The sequence below is a fragment of the Hemicordylus capensis genome, chromosome 5 (assembly GCF_027244095.1).
Source record: "Hemicordylus capensis ecotype Gifberg chromosome 5, rHemCap1.1.pri, whole genome shotgun sequence".
NCBI classification, from domain to species: Eukaryota; Metazoa; Chordata; class Lepidosauria; order Squamata; family Cordylidae; genus Hemicordylus; species Hemicordylus capensis.
This window is the reverse complement of record NC_069661.1, coordinates 23,498,849-23,512,910: the sequence shown is the minus strand read 5'-3', so window position 1 is coordinate 23,512,910 and position 14,062 is coordinate 23,498,849. Positions and strand designations below refer to the sequence as shown.

At 46.4% G+C, this 14,062-nt stretch overlaps 1 protein-coding gene across 1 annotated transcript in view; it reads right to left on the bottom strand.

Moving 5' to 3' along the window:
• Positions 1–8,018, bottom strand: part of CCSER1 (coiled-coil serine rich protein 1) — a 1,155,632-nt gene extending 1,147,614 nt beyond the window's left edge. The window contains exon 1 of the mRNA XM_053252659.1: positions 7,527–8,018. The gene's annotated coding sequence lies outside the window, so the exon portion shown is untranslated. The remainder of the gene's footprint in view (positions 1–7,526) is intronic.
• Positions 8,019–14,062: the final 6,044 nt, after the last annotated feature.

Sequence of the window (14,062 nt, the reverse complement as noted above, 5' to 3'; positions counted from 1 at the left end):
TCTTCCTGCCCAGCCACCTTCTCAGTGCAAGAAACTGCTACAGCCTCTCCCTGATGGATGCCTGACCACCCTCTGCTTGAAAACCTTCAGTGACTGCATAACCTCCATCACTGCACACAAGGCAGACGGTATCGCTGGAGAATGGCTCCTACAGTTAGGGAATTCTTCCCATCTAGCCTAAGTCTGCTTCTTTGTAATTTCAACCTATTGCTTCTACTCCTGCCGTCAGGTGCAGCAGAGAACAAGCCCGCTCCTTCTCCTATGGGGCATCCCTTCTGCACTGTTCCCTCTAAGGCATGCGCAAGTGCACATGCTCACAAGTTTTTGGATGTCCGCTCAGTTCATTTTAGACCCCACTCAAGTTGAATCAGGAAGGCCCCATTCTGAATGCAGGTGTGCACACACTGCCTTGATACTGCCACCCAGAACAAAACTCATTCTGCACAGAGATGAAAAAATTAGAGGGAACACTGCCCTTCAGATATCATAAGGCGGCAGGGGCGGAGCCACCATTGGGCCAATGGGTTCAAAGAACCCGGGCCACCGACCAATCAGGGGCCATGTCTCGCGGCCCCTTTGGGAGCTAAACAAAGTGCAGCGCCAGCCAGGAGCAGCTCTTCCCTGCAAAGGCAGGGAAGAGTCGCTCCTGGTTGCGCGCTGCAAACCCAGCGCCAGCCTATGTACGGCCCCTTCAGGAGTTAAAAGGGTGGCGCTGCTTTTGCAGTGCAGCCCAGGAGCGGCTCTTCCCTGCCTTCGATTAACTGCCGAAGGGACCACGTGGCCCCTTCAGCAGTTAAACGGCAACTCTCCCGGACTGGTCCCGAACGGAGCCTCAAGGCTCCGTTCAGCCAGACCACGCCCCCGTGTCTGATGTCAGACGTGGGGGTGGGGTCAGCGGGGCCGCCGTGGCCACCGCACACAGGCTACCAGCGGTCCTGCTTTGCCAGTGTAAGGCGGCATTCACATCTCCTCTTAAGTCTTCTTTTCTCCAGGCTAAACATAGCCAGCTCCTTCAACCGCTTCTCACAGGACTTGGCTTCCAGACTCCTTGACATTTCTATTGCTGCCCAGAGTCCAGTACTGGGTCCATAAAGCTGAGAGAGCCATCGGTTGGATGTTGTTATCCTCTCACCTTATGCAGGATGCCTGGAAAGGCCAGAGGCACCCAGTGTCCCTCGTGCTGTTCTGGACCTTCCTGGGAGCTGCAGGCAACATGATAGCCAAACAACATGATAGCAGGAAATATACACACACAGAGACACATATCAAACTCTCTGCAACATCCTGACGGCTCTAAAGAAGACAACCACAGAGACAGGTGCATACCAGAAGAAGGGACAGTGACTGAGTCCATGTATGGCCAGAAGATTCTGGGAGGTTTCCACAGGTTGCCCTTCTCTTGACCTCCTACCAAGGAGGCAACCTGATAGCCACCTGCCCACAGGCCCACAAAATGCTGCAAATGACTTTGCTAGTAGGTTTTTAGTTACCATATTTACCCGAATAGAAGGTGACCCTGAATTTAAGACAATGCCTTAAAAGTTAGAGGTTAAATACAGGTTATACCTGTATTGACCCCAATGAAAGAGGACTCCGAATTTAAGACAGCCCCTCCCACACTTAACAGGAAAGAATTGGGAGAGGGAGACCCCTCATCTTCAATTCAGGTAAATATGGCACATTCTGAACATGGAAGGGCTGTATTTCAGTGGCAGAACACATGCTCTGCATGAGGAAGGTCCCAGGTTCAATCCTCGCCATTTCCCGATTGAAAAAAGAAAAATAAGGTAGCAGCTAGTGATGGGAAAAACTCTGACTGGTAGTGCTTGGAGAGCTGCTACCAGCCAAAGCAAAAAATATTAGACTAACAGTCCAAATCAGTGTGAGACACAGCCATAAGCACAGGGTATAACCAAGCCATGAGACTATATCCCAATGTATAATGCCCAGTCTTGAGAAGTTCCACCCCAGAAGTCTCCTGCCTTTGTTACCACAGAAGAGAAAGCGCAAAGTACCAGAACCTACTGGAGTAGGTAGGTGTCAGCAGCAGCAGCCAGGAACACAAGCAGACACAAGCTGGGGGAAGAGTGCAAAAGAAAAGCAGAGGAAGAAGAAAACTTGTTTGGCAATACTGAAGTAGAGAAAGTATTCTCTTCTTATACATGTGTTATTTTTCCTGTTTTCAGGCTTTTTAACTGCATGTTTTTTCTCTTTAAATAAAATTGTTTTACCTTGCTCTGGGAAACAGAAAACTTGAGTGGAGAACTCCATGGGTGTCAATTGAGGATCATCTATTCATTCATTCACCCACTAGCACCCCTTTTGCCTACAATTTCAAAGCCTGTGTTTGCTGTGAGGAATAATCTGCCTGCCCCCCACCCAAAAGGCAAGTAAAGTTCAATAGGCCTAATTTTAGACTCATGTAAGGACATAGTTCCTTCAGTAAGACTCTGGAACTCACTAGACTTGTCCCTATACTCAGGGACATCGCAGGTACCAATTAAAATTAACAGAAATGAGCAAGGCACATGTCCCCCCCCCCAAAAAAAAAAAATTCAGAGCAACAGGTGCTACAATGCCCGAAACTACAGATTAGATATCAATCCCCTAAATTGTGGTGCCACTGCAAACTGGACGAAGGAACTCAAGAATGTTCAGGCTATGATACAAACGTAGCTGACCACAATCTTCAGGATCCTGTTATGAGATTATCCCCAAGAGCTAATCCCTATCCCACCCCCAACTACTGTACTGAATCTAAGTCTGACTGGGATCAAGGCTGCTGTGCAAGGGAAAGGAGTCTAACCCTTTCCCTCTGCACTAGAGCCCCGATTCAAACATTTCACGATTACAAAGAAAGCTGATTTATATCAAGTCTGACACTGGTCCATCTAATTCAGTACTGTCTACACTGACTGGCAGTGGCCCCTCCAATGATATTTCCCAGTCCTACCTGGATGCCTAGGGCCTTTGGCGCCCAAAGCAGATGCTTTTCCACTGGGCTATGGTCCTTCTCCAAAGGTGTGACCTCTCTTCCCCCACTGCATGGGATTATCCAAGAAATGAACCCAGAACTTCTTTCACCCACAGCAAGAATCATGTCCCTAGACAGACAAGCTGGAAAATATGTGTGTGTGTATGAATATCAGCAAGACATATCTGTTTCTCTTTTAATGGGTTTAGCCACATGGCTTACATTTCATAATTCACTTTGGGGAAGAGAATCAATTCCAATCATAACTTCTACCCATGCAGGTTGTAAATGCATGTCAATGTAATTTGTCTATTTCAGAGCTGCAATACTCATTTGAAAAACATATGGGCTTTGCGGCCAAAGGTCTGCCTCAGTCTGAACCCATCCTACAGTTACACTGGAAACAAATGAAAAATGAGGGACTGAAAAGAAAAAGGAGAACTTAAAAACAGTAGTAGAGAAAGGAGATATGGTTGGAGGGGGAAAGAAGGACTGAACATGTGATGTTCCCCAGTGAGTATGACAGGCAGTCAAGGACAGAAACTAAGAGAAAGAGTAAAGGAAAGAGTTCTCAAACTTGGGTCTCCAGATATTGTTCAACTGTGGCTGGGGGTGGTGAAAATTTAGTCCAACAACATCTAGGGACCCAAGTTTAGGAACCACCAGGTTAAGGTGATCACAGTAATCGGCCAGAAAGATAAATGTAACACTTTCAGACTGTACTGAAAGGGAACAGCAATACACTGAGCTAACAAGGAAGAGCTTGGCAGAGATTAGACAAGGGCGTGAAGAACAGTTTTAGCAGGCCAAGTACATGCAGGAGTAGATAGCTTTGCCATAATTATCCATTCCCTGGTAACACAGGCTTCATTACTGCAATGTACTGTATGTGGGGAAGACACCGAAAACTATTCAGAAATTTCAGCTGATTCAGAATATGATCAGCAGATCATGACAATAACTATTGGAACACATCTTCTCAATTAAAACATCTTAACTGGCTTCCAGTTCTTGTCTGGCTACAATTGAAAGTGCTGGTTTTGATTTATAAAGCTCAGCATAGCTAGGGACCAGGGTATCTGAAAGACCATCTGCTCACATATGAACCTGCCCATTCTTTAAAATCTACATCAGAGGTGCCATTGTCTTCAGAGGCGAGACAGTTGGCATATGAAGATAGGGCCTCTTTGGTGGTGACACCCCAGTTGCGGGATATTCACTCCAGAAACACTAAGGTGGTACCTTCTTTTTTAGCTTTTTACCATGTTATTCTCCCGATCCAAAAATGGATCTTTTATTTTATGCCAATTCTTTCTCTGGGTCTTTTTGCTGCTTTGATTGCTATGGTTTTTAGTATATATTTTTGTTTTAATAGAAGGTCTTGAATGTTATTTAAAAAAAATACATTATAGTTATCTACACTGGAAGCCTCTTCTAAAAGGCAGGATAGAACTTTTCAAAAATAAATAGCTAGATAGAAGCAACATCAAGGTCCTTTCCACCAAGTGATGAGTACCATGCTTCTGTAATAACTGAGAGTGTAAATAGATTAATATTAGGCACCCAAATACATACATGCAATGCTGGAATTGACTCAGAAATGAAAGTTTTGGAATCACACCAGAATAGCAGTTGTAATGAACTTGCAGGACTATACCTCACTCTTTCGAAAAACTTGCATTAGCAAAGGTGTTCTGTTACCATTCAGAACTAAGCCAAAGACTTTCTGCCAAGGTATTTGACAGAAGTACAGGCAAGACATTTGAAAAATGTTCCTATAGGGCCTGCAACATCCTCCAAGAATATAAACACAATAGAAATCACAGATGTTCTCCTATAGAAAAGAGTATGAGATTTGCTCTCATGACCCATTGGCCAACATTGTTCCACCCCCATAATTACACATCCTGCAGACCTGGAGTTTTTAATTGCATTTGTACTACAGAGACGCAACATTATATACCATCAGGAGTTGCAAGGAAGACGGAATCCCTCCAAAACAATTCCGTGCAAAGTTATCTGCTGTCTAAGCTTTCCCAGGTCATTAATATTTTGCTTTCATATAGCCCTGAACTGGTTCAGGGCCATATGCTTCCTTTTTATCCCCCTTTTAAACATAAGCAAGAGGAAATGTTTGAAGTAATCGCTAGTAAAACCTTCCCTAGTCTGTCTCGCCTCTTTCCCCCCACACCCACCTTGCTCTCTCCACTTCTGCCTCTTGAGGATTTTAACACTTCAAGAACAACATAAACCAGAAGGGAAGAAAATGAGTCTAGCTTTGAATCGCCTTTTAAAAGAGAAGGGTAGCTTTTCCCCCAATTGTTTTGTAGTCACATTCAGCTGTGAAAATGACAAAAAAGAAAATCGGTGAAAATAAGTGTGATTACTACATGCTGTCAGGCTGAAAGGGGAAGTGTAATAAATACAGCAGAACTTCAGGTCTACAAACACTTCATGAATGAATGCAGTTGTTAAGTCCTTTCAGTTTGACACCTGACCACCCCTGCCCCCTGCACGCATAGCTTGCACCAGTGCACCTACTGCCTGCATCCATAACCTCCAACAGCTTTTTCCATTCTCAGAACTGCACGTGCTTGCCCTAGACCCTCCATTCTGCTCTCATTCATCTGCAATCCCCCCTCCCCAAAACGCATGGCCCTTTTTGCCAGCTTTCTGCCGAGCTTCAATTGCTCAGAGAAGCCTTCTGACCAGCTGCAAGACACCCCCACATAGTCTGATTCACTGTGGCAACAGTTACTGCATACTGAGCAGCAGAGTAATACAGGGAAGGCGAATTTGATAGATTAGTCATTTTGAATCTCTGGGCTTCATATCACTGAGGTTCCAGCACAGTGAAAGCTGTTCCACAAGAATGTACAGTGGAATGACACTCTCTTAAGGGAAAAGGAAACCAATCCTTTCAGCAACTTGGCAAAATGTTCCTCCTTATATTTTGGGGAAATAACCAAAGACACCACCCTCGTGGGTCTTGATCAAATAATACACTACATGATGCATTCACCCCCTTGCAGTTAGACATGCTATCTCTTGCAATATACGGCTTCTCTCCTATTTCACGAAAAAGGCGCAGGTAAGCATCATCGTTCAGTGTTAAAACCAACCATCTAGGAACGCTTGCGTCATCATCTGTCGACACAGTCTCCCCATTCAAAAATCTTCTAGGAACTCAACTCTCTATCTCAATCCCACAAGCTAAATTCTCTTTATTTTATTTTTAAGAAAGGAAATAGAATTACAGACAGAGAGACACATGTAAAACTAGCTACTGCTTTCCCAACCTTCCACCAACCCAAAACTCAACATTCAAACCACCAAGAGTGACACCTGTGCTAAAACAGGTGCAAGCAAGAGAGAAAGCATACCCACCTTCCCAATCTGCCCTACTTTAGAGGCATGGCATTTTGCAGCATTATACCTTTCAAACTCCCAGCTGACCTTGGTTGCTTGTGCAACATTCAGCAAATGCAGCAAATCATGCATGGTTTGCTCTTCCTCCCAGTGCCTACCCACTGCCCAATTGTCACATGTCCCCTCCCCCCAAGCATTTATACCACACAGGCTTTTTATTTTATCTTCGCAAATGGGTCAGACAGTCTTTGTGGATACTGGCCAGAGCAGTGGTGGCAGGGGAAGAGGTGACAGCGTGTGATGGGTTGAAGAAGTACCATGTAGCATTGCCGGAGGGTCCACATGGCTCCCACACACTCCCAGCTGCCAGATCTAGCTGGAGTGCTGCAGAGCTGTTCTAGGAGGGAAAATCTTGCTAATAACAGGCAGGGGGTCCTTGCAAAGTCTACATCCAAGGCACGCCCCCTACAAAACCACCACCAAGCGCTTTGCCCTCTCTCTCCCCCTAATCCCGGCTTGCTAGAGCCAGGCTGGGGCAAATCCCAGGGACCGGGCTTTAAACACCCGCCTCGCAGACACACAAGGCAATGCGGCAACAGCAAGCGTTTCCCCCCAGCCTCTTTCCTTGCAGCCGCGGCTGTCCTCAGTGCAACAACATACCCCGGCTCTCTCAGCTTCTCCTCCTCCTCCTCCTCCTCCAGGTCCTTTTCTCCCAATCAGCTGCCACTACCGCCCGCCCAGCCCCGGATCTACCTGCAGGACCCGAAGCGAGCTCCAAAAAACACCCGGGGGGGGGGGAATGCACCCTTCTTTGCACCACTTTCCAGCCGTCTGCTGCACTCCCCCCGCCCCGCGCCCTCCTCCCACCCACCCCAAAGGCACCCAAACTGCCACGACCGCATGCCTTGGAAAGCCGGCGCCCGCCCCCTTGGATTTCACAAATACACGGAACATGTTGGGGAAACGCAGTCTCTCGCCCGGACTGTGCCGGCATTCCCAAGACGCCGCCGGCACGCTCCGCAACAGACGACTTTTCGCTCCCCGCCCCCCTTCCTAAAAGCCTGGAGTTCGCCCTCCTGCCGCCGCCCCCCAGCCCGCCCGCCCCACTTTCCCAGCGAGCGGTGCAGAGCCAACCCGAGCTGGCCACGACGAGTGCGGGACTCGTGGAAAAAGAGCCCACTACCTGGCCGCCTGCAGGGTCCTCCTCAGCGGAGTGCTTGTCTCCTGGGGCGCTGCTGAGGGGATGGGGCGGGCTGGGGGTCTCGTCCTGAGCCCCCCTACCACCAAACTCTCTCCTCCGCTTGTTGAGTTGGTCCTTTAAATGTCCCCATCCTCGACCCGGGCGCACAGGAAAAGCAGCAGAAGCGGGGCGAACGCACACCCGCGCAGGCAGCCCGCCCTTGGCGCCGGAGCAACAGCCGCGATTAATCCAGCCGCGAGAGGCAGCAGGCAGCAGGGCAGAGCAGAGGCTCCTCCGAGGCTGCTGCCCAGGCACTCATGTTGTGGCGCTGTCAGGAGAGTGCGGAGTCTGTGCAGCAGCACGAGCAGCAGGCGGGATTGGCAGCCGGCGCTGTTTGTGGCGAAGACGGGGAGGGGCGAAAGGGGAGGCGCTTGCGTGTGTGGGGTGTGTGTATGTGTATGTGGGCGCTGCGTGTCTACGGTCGCGCAGTTGCCACCACCTCCCTGCGAGGGCATTGCGGAGCGGCTCTGCCGGCTTGGGAGGGGAGAGGCGCAGCCGCCGACGCCTGAGCCGCCTCCTAGCAGGGGATTGACACGGAGGGCTGAAGGCGCCTCACCTTGCTGAGCTCTGAGTCAGCAGAGGGTGAAGCAGGTTTGTTTATGTGGCTCCTTTGCCTTCGCGAGCCACGCTGGGGCAGGAGCCGCCGCCGCTGCTGTTGCTGGAGAAGAGGAAACGAAGACCAGTTTTCCATTTTTAATTCGGGGTGGTGGTGTGTGTTTGTTTCCCCTCCCCTCTCTGCAGTGGCTCCGTGTAAACGTGCAGGGAGTTCTTTCCTGTCTCTGCCACGGTTGGTTTCCTTCTTTTTTTGTCTGGGTCAAACCTAATCGCTTCCTTGGAAGGGCTTAGGGCGGTGCACACAGGCTTGACGAGCAGCTCCTCACTTGAGTGGGGGCTGGGCACTTGTGGGGAAAGAAGAATGTGTTTGGGGCGAGTTCGGTAAAATGAAGGGAGATGCACATGCTTAGGATGGGGGATCTGCACCCCCGAGGCTTAAAGTGGGGGCGAGCACCGGTTGGGGCAACTTCTTTTAAGAACTGCACACAAATTATTACCGATTAGTCACTGTGTGCTCCCAGTCAAAAGAGTTAAAAAGTGCAAAAAAAGAAGGGGACGGGGAGGTTATCTTCTACGTTGATGGTCATGAGTACAGAACCAAGGGGTGATAGTTGTTCCAGAATAACTAATCCAAAATAAATGCATGTGCTGGAAATCTGAGGGTGGTGTTCGTTCCAGATTAGCATTAAATGGTGCGATCTGTTTGTGTCCTTGGTGCTCACAGTCAAGGTCATTCGGAAGGCCTTTTTTTAATCGAGAGAGGAGTCTTCTCCAAGCACCCACTTTCAGTGTGTGTATATCGTGGGAATGCTGATCCTAATCTGCATTGATCATTGTCATTATGACCACAGCAGTTTGGGAAGACTAATCCAGAGTAAAAGGAAGGCTGTAATCTTATCAGTGCATTCTCTCCTCCTTGGGTCTTGCAGAATGGACTCTGAATTGGGGATGGTAAATGGAGGGGAAATCTCTTTTCCCTCTGCCCCTTCTCTGACACTTAACAGGTGTTTTTCTAGGCCATGTGAGCGGAAAAGAAATCAAGACAACTGCTTCACTATGACCTTGGGATGCTTATTGTCTGATTGCTGTCTGTCTTGAGGTTTCTGTGTGTGTACATAAGTGAGTGAGGGGGGATGGAAATAGGGGTTGTTTGTTTATTATTATTATTATTATTATTATTAAAGCCTCCTTAGCCAGGAATCAACCATAAGGAGAGCTAATCAAACTCCAGCCAAGGAAATGTGCATGTGTTCAGTGTATTAATTAACTTTATGTTTGCTATCAGCATGGGTGTGCCTGCTTGTATTATTGCCAGATGGCCCTTCTTTTACGGCAGAGATGGCTGGGGGGGGGATCTAAGGGCCAAATGTGAGGTGACATAAGAGATGAGCTGGTGTAGCTCAGTGAATTAGAGAGGCTGGTTGGAGAGCCAGGGGCTGTGAGTTCAAGTCCCTGCTGGGGCATTTGGAAGAGAAATATCAAGAAACTGCTTTCTTTAGAATTGGGATGGCCATAGCTTAGTGGTTGAGTATCTGGCTTGCATGCAGAAGTGTCCCAGGTTCAATCCCTGACATCTCCAGGTAGGGATGGGAAAGGCTCCCACCTAAATCCTTGAAGACCTGCTGCCAGGCTGTGTTACAATACCGAGCTAGATGGACTCAGGTTCTGATTCCATATAAGGCAGCATCCTCTGTTCCTAGATCTGCAAGCAGATCAAAAGCTTTGGCTAAAAGTCGCCACAGAGAGGGACAACTTCGGATGGGGTTGTGGCACTGTGCCTTTTCCCCAACTTAAATAATCCTTCCCCCACCACACACAAACACAGTTGTTATTAGTCTCAGAGAGAGAGAAGGACAGATGCAAATATTGTACCTGCCTTTCCCCCCAGCAAAGCTATTGGCGGGGGTGGGGGTGGATTTGAAGCTGAGGACACAGCTTGCAGGGAAGGGTTAACCCTCACCTCCAGCAGCACAACCCAGATTCAAATTGCCTCCCTGGACACACAGCTGCTTTTAGTCTAAGAGAAAGATTTAGGGACATAGGAAGCTGCCATATACGGAGTCAGACCATTCATCTATCTAGCTCAGTATTGTCTTCACAGACTGGCAGCAGCTTCTCCAAGGTTACAGGCAGGAGTCTCTCTCAGCCCTATCTTGGAGATGCCAGGGAGGGAACTTGAAAGCTTCTGCTCTTCCCAGAGTGGCTCCATCCCCTGAGGGGAATATCTTACAGTGCTCACACTTCTAGTCTTCCATTCATATGCAACCAGGGCGGACCCTGCTTAGCTAAGGGGACAAGACATGCTTGCTACCACAGGACCATTTTAGGAGATGCAATCACAGGTTTTCACGTCACGCAGCTAGTTTGGTTCCTGAGGGATGCTCTGTTCTCCAAACAGAAGTCCGGGGCCAGAAATGTATTGTGCTGCCCAGTTCAATCCTCTCATTGCTGCTCTGATTGTATAATAAAATTAGTGTTATTTAGTAGTAAGAGCTTCATAGCTAAGCATATGCACTTGGGCATGGTCCGGGTATTATCTCTCTGTTTTGTTATGTACATAATATTGCCATGTAGGATCTCTCTCCCTCCCCCCACCCCACATGCACACACACCACTTTTGAAGACTTTCCTTTTTCTATATAAGCAAACATTTTTACTCCTCCTTGATTACAACTTGGCATGGCTGGTGTGGTGGAAATAAAATTACTTTTGGGGTTGGATCTGGCCCAAGATCCAGTTGGCCGTCCTTGCTTTTAGAGGATTTTCTCTTATTCCACAGCATCCAAGATGGATAGACCACAAAATGAACTCATCTTCATAAAAAAAACTCAGTTGTGCAGTGGTCCTTTCCTTTTAGAGTTTTGACTAGGCATCCCTAAATAGAAAAGAAATAAGTTATTTGTATATGAGCCAGTTCAACTCTCAGATCTGCCAGATCAGCTCTCAGATATAGCTTTTATTGGCTTAACCCCAAAACACAGCCTATCTACATGGGGAGTTGCCATTACACATAGTCATTATTGCCCCTATATTTCTCCTATTCCCTCCCCCACTGCTGTAATTTATAACGTAATTTCCTTGGGGCAAGATCCTTCCTTTTTTGGCATTTGTTACTCTGCAAAGTGCCATGCCACTGACCCTGATTCAACTAAACACAGTCATCCTTATATTCCTTTAACTTCAAAAGAACTTAAATACAACAAATTAAAATTCAAACAGGGCCACTATCTGTTAGGTTCCATACTTAATCAGTAATATAGGGATTAGAATTCTTGCAACAGGGATGTTGCAAGGAATATTGAGATAATGTGTGGGAAGCACTTTGAGCCCTTACAGCCTGATCCTAAATATGTTTCTCAGGAATAATTTCCTAGTGGGCAGGTTTTCACCATCATTGCAAAATCTATTAAACAAAAATCCAAGGTCCTGGTGGGGTACGCCCTCCTGTAGAGCATGTCATAAGAACTTGGAACTTTTCCACCAATCCCAAATCCCTGCCACAACCCACCAACTTTTGTCTGAGATCTGTAACCTAAGATTTGAATTAGAACGGTCAATCTTGGGTAAAGGTTGGTGGGACACAGCACAGATCTGGGATCAGCAAAAAAGTAACTTGTGTCTATCCTATTGTTGTGAGCCGTCCCAAGCAGTAGTGCACTGGAGGGGCGGGGTGTGTGTGTGTGTGTGTGTGTATTTATTTATTTAGGTCACAGGTCAGGCTTTTCCTTCTATCTGTAAAATGAGGATTATAACTGTGATTTACTTTATGGAGATATTGTAAGGATTGCCGTTATAATATAAGGGAAGAACTTTAAGCACTTATAGTCTGATCCTAACTGTGTTTCTGGGAAGAAATTTCCACTAATTTCAGTGGAATTGTACTTTTAGGATTGTCCTGTTAGTAGCAGTGGCTGGCACACTATACAAGAACATATCAGCCCAGTAATACTGCATTTGCGTAAGCTGCGCAAATGCAAAATTTGTGCAGATTGTGGTGCACAAGCATAGGCCCATTGAAAATAATGGACTTACTCTTGTGTGACACAATTTGTGTAAATGCAGCTTTACTAGGCCGACATACTCTTGTGCAGTATGTTAGCCAGTGCTGTATAAATATTAATATGGATGTATCTTTTATTGTAATGCCTTCCAAACTGTATCTAAAAAAACATTGCTTTGTCTATTTTGTATTTCCTACGGTCACCTTAAGTGGTGCAGTGGGGAAATGCTTGACTGACAAGCAGAAGGTTGCCAGTTCGAATCCCCACTGGTACTATATCTGGCAGCAGCGATATAGGAAGATGCTGAAAGGCATCATCTCATACTGCATGGGAGGAGGCAATGGTAACCCCCCCTGTATTCTACCAAAGAAAATCACGGGGCTCTGTGGGCGCCAGGAGTCAAAATCAACTTGACGGCACACTTACAGTCTTAGACCAACTTGACAGCAGCAGCCTATAATAAATCAATATAGTGCAACAACTTCATTTCCCATTCCCATCCTGGTTTATGCAACATGGTTTGCTCTTTGCTATTGTACTTCAGTTTCATATGCTGCTGTTTGTTTGCTTTTTAACGAGCCAGACCAATAATACAATGCGGGGCATAAAAACAATGGCAAGAGCTTTTACAACTGTACATGCTGATGCTAAAGAAAAGAAGATTGGATTGTTATGTTAATTATGTTGCAAATCCAAAAGGATGAGTATATATTCATATAATCTCTCCAGTTTTGCCAGATTTCTAAGCAGTATATTTGCAATTAGAGTTTCTGTTCCCTGAAGAAGGAAGTAAAAAAGGAGAAACAGGTTTTGTTTTGAGTACTGTTTTTGCTCATTTTCAAATGAGTCTTTTCCTGCAAGTTTTAGTGAAATAAATCATGCCCAGCTAAGGAAAATCACTCCCACTCTTGGTCAATAGCTTTCCACAAATGACTGTGGACGATTCACAGAGCAATGATCGTTCAGGGATTGCACATATAACGTTATGCATCTCAGTACCCCAGTGACTTCATTAACTTTACATTTGTACTGAAATTTTAGCTGCTGTGTTTTTATATTCTTTTGATCTGTTAATAAATGTAAGAGAGATATTTAAAACTGGCAAATGTGAAGGATCTTGAAAATGTGTACAACTTTATTATAGAGAAACGGGGGCAATTAAAATGTATCTTCATGCTTACCTTGTGGAAGAGTAACTGTAATGGTGTCCCGGTGGCACTACCAGTAGCTGTTCTGTAGTTCTCCACTGGGTCACTTCTCAAATTTGTGGGTGTTGCTTAGGGAATTATTGAAGGCATTGGCCTTGTTCTCACTGAAGTGAGCCTGTGTCTGAGCTGTACCACGTTCAGTCTGCAGGTGCGAGTTCATATGATTGGATGCCCTTTCATAAAAGCAATCCATGCAGGTAGAAAAATTGCGTGCCAGGGAAAAGTTGGAAGCTTTCTCCCTGACCTCTTATTGCTTTATGCAATTTAATCTTTATTATATCCATAAAAGAACCACTGGCTATTTTTGATGTCTATATGGAACCACTGTGCTCAGAGATAATCTCTTATAATTACTTACAAAAGATCTTACATATCTATTTCCAAAAGAGCTGGAAATGCTAAGATCCTTATGGACACATAACAGGAGCACCTGTGACCAAGAGAGAGGTACCAGCAGACCTGGGTAACCTGCAGATACATAGGTTTCACCAAAACCCTCAGAACTCCCCCAGTGTGACTCAATGAAGTAGAATGTTGATAACTGGACAGAAGGCACTTGACAGACAACTGGATGGGCGGATCTAATAGAAGTTGGTGGCAAGGAGGGGGTTAAGAAGGCCTTAACCCCTTCTTAAATTCTTCTTAATTTCCATGGGAAATTTCTCAACTCCAAGACAGTCACAACCCATTCTGCTTCTTAGGGGGAAAACTAAAA